Consider the following 8,718-nt stretch of genomic DNA (forward strand, 5'->3'; position numbering starts at 1 on the left):
CAACTGATAGTAATTGCTTCTTGCACAGCTCAAAGTGAAGACAAATATTTAGACATGTTGTGGTCATCAGCAAAAAAACCCCACCAAAACACCCCAAAAAAACCCTGAAAGGGAAATGATTTAATTTACACTGGAAATATGAAAATGAAGCTCCTAATGTGATTTTCCACTTCTGTGCACTCAATCTAAACAGATTTCATCCTGAACGTCAAAGGCACTTTATACATAGCAATATGTTTTATGCTTTTGTAAAAGCATAAAGAGTGGGTTCAGCAAAGATATTTTCTCAGCACACCTCTCTCCAGAGGCCAGAGGACTCTGGGTTAGAGGAAAAACAACCCTAGTGTGTTTTTAGCTGGCTGCATTTCTCAAGTATTGATTTCTGTTCCTCATTTTTTTCCAAAAACTAACAGTATCTATTAGATCAGTCTTTAATTTTAACCGTTAGTGCAAATATTACAGGAGACATTAAATTAATTTAAGTAATACACTTTCTTTAAAATAATCAGAATCATCCTGTTTTACTTGTAAAAGCCCTTACTGGTATAGTCATTCCACCTTATTAAATCAATCCTACTCCGCTTTTACATATGACCTCCCAATCTCAATGAATATGTTCTTGCTTGATTCTGTACCCATGTTTTCCATTTTCAAGATGTTTATTCTCATCATCAGGCATGTCACAGGTCTGTGAATTCAATTTCAAGACCTGCTTTTTTTCAAATTAAGGTATTCAAAATGCTTGCACAATTTCTGACCAAAAAAATGGTGCATGGCTTATACATCCAAGACATCAACATTAGCTGTGGTTGCACACAACTAATGGAAACAGTTGTCTAAACAGTTTAATTTTACATACATGGAGCTCTGGTGTAAAGGATTAGCTCAGCAGGACAGCCTATTCATTGCCTCTTCACAGACTGAGGAAAGGCTCCATGGGGCCACAGTAATTAAATATTTTTTTACTTTAGCCTACACCAAGAAACATACTGCTCTATGGCTAGTTCCACCTGAAACCCTTCTTCAGCTGGACCACTGTAGACTTTGAAAGGAGAGAGCTAAAAGCTTGACCAGCACAGAGCTCATGTTAGACTTCTGCCCCTGCAGCTTAGATTCTAAACAGAAGTAAAAAGAGTCTGCATTCATATGCTCTGTGTGGCTCAGGAACAATAATTTTTAAAAAATAAATCTGAGAGCTAAAAAGTATAGATTGTAAAACCATTCATTCACTCACTTATCTAACACTTGTGGATTTTTTTTTTTTTTTTATTTCCCCTAGAAGCAACTGGGAGATCTATGATAGTTGAATGGAAGGCTGGTTTTGGTCTAAAGTATGGATTCAAGTATGACTAACTGCAAAATATTCTAGTCATTATATTTATCAAAAAAAATATTGTTCAAAAGTAAAGGGTGCAGAAATGTATTTCATTTCAATTCCCAGTGGATCAGGAATCGGCTGGATGGTTGCACTCAAAGAGTCACGGTCAATGGCTTGATGTCCAAGTGGAGACCAGTGACAAATGGTGTCCCTCAAGGGTCAGTATTGGGACCAGTGCTATTTAACATCTTTGTCGGCGACATGGACAGTGGGACTGAGTGCACCGTCAGCAAGTTTGCCGATGACACCAAGCTGCGTCGTGTGGTCAACATGCTGGAGGGAAGGAAAGCCATCCAGAGGGAACTTGACAGGTTGGAGAGGTGGGCCCATGCCAACCTCGTGAAGTTCAACAGGGCCAAGTGCAAGGTCCTGCATCTGGGTTGAGGCAATCCCAAGCACAGATATAGCATGGGCGATGAGTGGATTGAGAGCAGCCCTGTGGAGAAGGACTTGAGGGTGCTTGTGGATAAAAAACTGAACCTGAGCCAGCAATGTGTGCTTGCAGCACAGAAAGCCAACCGTATCCTGGGCTGCATCAAAAGAAGTGTAGCCAGAAGGTCAAGGGAGGTGATTCTCCCCCTCTACTCTGCTCTGGTGAGACCCCACTTGCAGTGCTGTGTTCAGCTCTGGGGCCCCCAGCACAAGAAAGACATGGACCTGCTTGAGTGGGTCCAGGGGAGGGCCACAGAGATGATGAGGGGGCTGGAGCACCTCCCTGTGAGGACAGTCTGGAAAGAAGACTCCAGGGAGACCTTATAGCTGCCTTCCAGTACTTAAAGGGGGCCTACAGGAAAGGTGGGGAGGGACTATCAGGGAGTGTAGTGAAAGGACAAGCAGTGATGGTTTCAAACTGAAAGGGGGTAGATTTAGATGAGATATCAGGAAGAATTCTTCACTGTGAGGGTGGTGAGACACTGGAACAGGTTGCCCAGAGAAGCTGTGGCTGCCCCCTCCCTGGCAGTGTTCAAGGACAGGTTGGATGGGGCTTTGAGCAACCTGGTCTGGTGGAAGGTGTCCCTGCCCATGGCAGGGGGGTTGGAACTAGATGATCTTTAAGTTCCCTTCCAACCCAAACCATTCTAGGATTTTATCAATTAGCAGCTTTTGAGCAAGAAAACTGCTTTTCAAGCACTTTCTCCCTCACAGACTTTCTCCAAAATCTAGTGAGGAAATGGACACTTAAGAGAATGCTCTAGAGATGCTTCCCTATGGAGGACATGGGATATGGATCCTATGCTTCTTTCAACTATTACCACACCTTGAAAAGCTTTCAGCCTAGCTGGCAGGCAAGTGGAAAAATGTTAGTGCAACAAGTGCAAAACACAAAAGCCACTAATTGGTGGTGGGTTTTTTTTTTGTCGTTTTTGTGGTGTTTTTTGTGGGTTTTGTTTTGTTTTGTGTGTGTGTGTTTGTTTTGGTTTTGGTGTGTGTGTGTTTGGTTGGTTTTTTTTGGGGTGGGGCAGTATTCCCAAAGAAGTCTTTGTTAAAGAAGACTCTGGTATCCCCCAGCCAAAATCTCTTTGAAACAGGCACAGGCAGACACCATGGAACCCTTTACTTGCAGTTTCTTATCTTGGTTGCCTCTAAGAATATTGAAGTTATAAATGTAAGTTATTTCAGTGACTTTTTTTTAACCTAAAAAAGCATTAAAACTAGAAAAATTAAGTGTAATATCAGGTATTTTATAGAGCAGACATCTGGTAACAGCAGAAACTCACACTTCCTCAAAATTGTGTCAGAGCTTTGAAAGGATGAAGAAGCTCTGCAGAGAGTACAAGTCAAGCCACAGTGCAAGAGCGTAACAGAAGAATCACTGCAAATAAAAGAGGAAACTGACTTTTAAAATCAGCTTCAGGAGCACATTGAAAACCAGACACTGTAAACAAAGAAGAACTACTAGGATGAATTTGTATCACTTTTACAGAAGTGTCAAATAAGACTCAAACATATTAGCTATTACAGGTGGCAGCGTAATTAAAAAAAAAAATCCTAAAAAGAATGTGGGCTGTCTTATGACTGCACTCCAATATATTATCCTTAACATATGGACACACTGGCCAGAATTATAAACAATTAAAATGCAGAAAGTTAAGCTTTACTAAAAACACCACCACAGGCATATTTGCCAGTTCCCTGGAATGCCTCTGTGCATAATGTTCCTCATGGTACAGCTTCAAAATCACCTTCAGCTGGTTGAAGGCCATGATACTCATGATACTGCCAAGGGGCTCCCCTCACCCCCACCATACTTCTTTGTACTCCCACTTTATCGACACTAGTGACTGCAAGGCAAGATGTAGCTGATCCAAATTAAAATCAAATGGACTTTTAAAATGAAGTACTTCCTTCTCAAACTCATTATGCAAGGGAGGAGGCAGAAACATGAAGCCAACAAAACAGACAAACTTGCCCATTTCTGAGGCAGTGCTGTCTTAGACTGGTATAAGCTGCCTTTGAAAATGCACCCTAAGAGGTTGTACAGCACCTATGAGAATTGCCCAGTCCTGATGAGTGACTCTTTGCCTTCTGGAAATACACCTATATTACACTCTACATGGGCAAACAGGAATTTAAATATCAAACCTCTCTGTAACTGAAACTAATTATATTCAAATATACAAAATAGTCATGCTAATACAGTGAACTGCACTCCAACTCCAAACATGGGATAAGTAGCAATGCTAGCTTGGAGCTGTCTCAGTCTATTAGAGTGTAAAGTGCTCTAAATTCTAAAGGTAAAGATGCATTTTTCTGCTTTACAATTTCAGGCACTCCAGCTACGATGGCCTTTGGTAATGTCTGATTAAGAAGAAATGTCTGCACATTTAACATGGAAATCAAGCTTTTTCTAATGATGAATTTTCTGTGAGTCATGATCAGAATATAAGAACTTAGCATCTATTCAACATTTAAAACACTTTTCTTGATTTCATTGGTAACAGCACTCCTCACCAAACACCATTTCCTCCTCAAAACCCACTTGTTTTCCTACATGATCCAGCTTATTATAGAATCATAGAATCATTTTGGAAAAGACTTTTAAGATCATCAAGTCCAACCATTAACCTAACACTACCAAGCCCACCACTAAACCATGTCCCTAAGCACCACATCTACACATCTTTTGAACACTTCCAGGGATGGTGACTCCACCACCTCTCTGGGCAGCCTGTTCCAATGCCTAACCACGCTTTCAGTAAAGAAATTTTTCCTAATATCCAATCTAAATCTCACCTGGCACCACTCGAGGCCATTACTTCTTATACTCACATATTATTACTTTATATACTATGCGTTAATCCTTTGTAAAATCCAGCTTTATTAAATTGCCTTCAGCCATGGAAAATATAGCAAAGTGAGAAAAACAGCATTTTAAATGGCACTGAAAGTCATTCTTTCTGTTCAGGCTAACAAACATAGTAACAAGTACCAAGGAAGCAAAAAGCAGAGGCAGCAATTTTAACTTAGAAGTATATGTAAATAATAGTACACGAAGATAGAATAAGTATATCAAGACATATCAAGTACCTCAAGAGTAGGCTAATAAGACAGAGGTGGTATGAGAAGATCTGGAGAATGCATACACAAACTTTCATGGTTTACTGAGAGGTATAATATCATAATTCATCACAAATTCTCCAATGCCCTCACAGTTTGCTGTCATGTTTCAAAAAACTGCCAGTCAGATGGATGTGGACAAACAAGAGGCCCTCTGCCTGTGCTTAGAGCCCAAGAGGCACAACCCAGATAAGTTTGCAAGCTACATAACTGTGCTCTGTGGTAGCGAAAGGTAGTACATGTGGCTGCACAGCAAGGGTTATTAACTCACCTGCATATGAACTATTTAAGTTACACAGTTTGTGTTTGTAATGCTTTCTGTGGAGCCAGCTCACAGTTTGGGCAGAAAGGGCTTCTATCAGTCTTCTTGCATTCCTATGAAAGGCTCTGAAACGTCTACTTAGCACGATAAGTCCTTCACTGACATAACCTAACTACGTGAGACGACTGTACCAGCAAAGAGAATGAAGCCAAGCAGGACCACACTCTGCCAAGTGGTGCACACAGCAACTGGTGGGACCCCAGCGGGAGTTGCGCTGCTCAAATCTTCTGGAGATGACACAGTCACAAAGAGGTGCCCAGAGGACCAGTACCTCCCAGAAACCAGCTGACTGCACAGCATGAGGACTGAATTTCCACTCCTTGTCATCATCTCCAGGCTGTTTTTCCTTCTTCAGTTCTTCCTTCAGAGGATTTTAAATACTGAATGAGCTTTTTAGATTTATAAACAAGTAACTGTCTAAATTCAATACGTATTTGATTAATCATTAGTTTCCACTTTGTAACAGGAGTTACTTCGCAACATTGGTATTTGTCACTTCACAACATTAGTTTCCCCTTTGCAACATATTTTTAAATTCCAAGGGAATTAGTGGTGACACACTGACTTACTGCTGTCAGTATCTTGACTACTGGTCTTACTAAAAAGCTGCATTAAAGAGATCATGGGTAAAATTTTCCAAAGCACTTTTTCTATTCAAAGCTTAGGCTCTGTTAAGAATAGTGGGGACTTGGGACACTAGCAATGATTTATTCTTTGTATATTTTTAAACAGTGAGTTATTTCAGAAATACTCATCCTTTTGTTCGATATTTTGATGAAATATAAAGTCCAGATGTGTCTCCCATCAAAATCATTCACTGCAGTTCCTTGGGATCAGGATCCTTACAGTATCTCTAGAAATATTTGCTAATATAAGAGCTAAAAAGTTGCATAGTTCTGTTTTTTATAAACCACTGTTGAGATCACTGTTCCGCATTCATCCCATGGTAAAAAAAAAAAAAAAAAAAGCTTACTTTAAAATTGTCATGAGAAGTTAAAACAGTAATACTCTGTTTTGCTATACTAAGAAGTGTGATGATTAAAGAAGCCTGGAATAAAGATGCAACTCAAACCATAAAGGGGTCAGTTCTCATTAAAATAGCCAAATTCGGAAGAGCAAAAACCACCTTTTAATTACCCATAATGGAACTAAATTGTCTCGGCAAACTTGAAATAGGGCACATCCAGTGATTGCCAGATGAAGACAGAGGACTGTTTCATGCCAATAAGTCATCCATGATGCAGATACTTGTACTTCTGTACTCTGAAGTGGATGTTCAAATTAATTTGGTGAAAAATAGGTTAGAAATACAGGGACCTAACTCATTCAGCTCTTTCTGAAATGACAGGCCGTGTATTAGCACACCACATAATCATTTATACACACACTTGGTTTTGATATAAAATGTGCTAAAACCCAGCCTAAATAGTAAACTGCCTTCTGTTGGTTCTTTCCAAAAAGAAACAGCATGTTCATCTGTCAACATGTTTTTTGAAACAACTGTTCACTGTTACAGCAAGTGATTCAGCTAGTATAGCAAGTAGTCTCTTCTGGAAAAAAAACAGCAAAGCATTGCATGTCACGGCAAGATCATTCTCTTGTGTAGATAAAAAACCCCAACAAAACAATCAACCAAACCCAACAGAATGGCCTTTCAATGAAAAGAAATACTGCAAGGAGCCACTTGCTGAGAACTCTGTGTCTTTCAATGGAGAAGTTGCTCTTCATAGTAGGAGCTACTTAGCTTGGTTCTAGAAAAGCCTGACTCAATAACAGTTCATAATTTAACACTGCCCCTTAGCTCCATGGCTCCATTTAAGCAGAATTGCCAAGACCTCCTCCCAGGCTCCACTAGCTCCCAGAAGCAGTTGCTGAGCAATACAATCATCTCTCCTAGAAGTGGGTCAAGGTTATATCCTCTTTTTCACCTTACTGTGAAGCACCAGTCCCACTCACCTTCCAGCACACTGCCTAGAGGTCTCTCCGCAGACTGTGTCAGTGGTGTACTGGCAGTAGCATCTTCACCTGCTTGGGTACTGAGAAGGAGAAATCACGTACAGAGGAGATCCTCCATGCACAGATCTGCCAAATCCAAGTCTTGTCTATAGGGTTACGCCACTCAGCACTGTATCTTACATCACAAAACTGAGCTTTACTTTCATCTAAAGAAAATGTGCATGACACAAGGGTCTGTTTTCCACAGTTAAAAAAGTTAGAACAATTATTTGAAGACTTTTAAAGTTGTTCTGCAAATATTTGGATGACTGCAGTTCATTAATGTAGCTACTTGAATATCATTGACTGGCTGTTTTCTAGGGACAGTTTTCCTTTTGGAACAGATGTGAACGTTACTGCATTAAGAAGCTACATCAATAAAATAAGATTGCTACTGGGTCTGCTAAGACTCTGAAAAACCACTACAATATGCAGATAACACTCAACACGACATGCAAAAACCTGACTCTTACCCTTACAGAGAATATGAATGTAGAACCTGCAGGCTTTTCCCATTGCTTCAGAGCACAGAGAAGAACTCTGACCTTCACCTATTTTCTCATTCATTTTTATGCAGACTATTTTGATGTCAAGATCTAGTACGTCCTTCGCATTTGAACTGCATGCATAGGTGATGGCTTGCTACCAGAATTATTAATATGCTCTGTCTACAAAGATATTAGTCACTTTTAAGGCAATCTGCTGAAAACCAGACTGGAAGTATTGAACATTGAAACATGCATCTGTGAACTGCTGACAGTTTTTCTCTTATGGCTTCTGGTGTCAAAACAAAACATAATCCCTCCCTCCCTCCCTCTCCCTTCTTTGGCAACACCATTCACCAGAAAAGCATTTTTAACATAATGAATAAAGTATCAACCATGTCAGAATGTCTTGGATTATACGCAGTAGCTGTCTTCGGCAGTCACTGAAATATACTTACGCAACACAGAACAGTATCTTTCCAGTGACCCACTAAAAGGATGTTCTAGACGTGATGTAGAAAAACAGTGCCATTTCCTTATTTTAGGAAATGCACAACCACCCCCCATCAAAATTAGTGTGCCAGGGCACAGTAAGCCAGAAGAGGGCAAAAATAAAAGAAATTGCTGTTGTTATTTGTTCTTTGATGGTTCAGATGAAATACTGAGAAAAGAGATACCTGCAATACATAACAACACTGATAAAACTCACTTTCACCATGAAGACAAGAAGCTGTGTTGCCAAGGGAAACGAATGAGAGGCTAAAATCAGCACAGAGGTCTGCAACACTTCACAGACTTCCAAGAAACAAAGAAAGCATGATTCCTTGTAAATCTTCAGGTTTCACAGATTTTTCTGCCTGTAGCCCTATTTGTCTCAGAGGCAAAGTTGCACTAGGATAGAAGGGTTAAAAATGTTCCTGTTCTTCCGATAAAAGGTAATGATTTTTCTGGCAAGGTTTGATGCCTAATTTTATAATGCT

Source organism: Leptosomus discolor, chromosome 6, assembly GCF_034619465.1.
Source record: "Leptosomus discolor isolate bLepDis1 chromosome 6, bLepDis1.hap2, whole genome shotgun sequence".
NCBI lineage: Eukaryota > Metazoa > Chordata > Aves > Leptosomiformes > Leptosomidae > Leptosomus > Leptosomus discolor.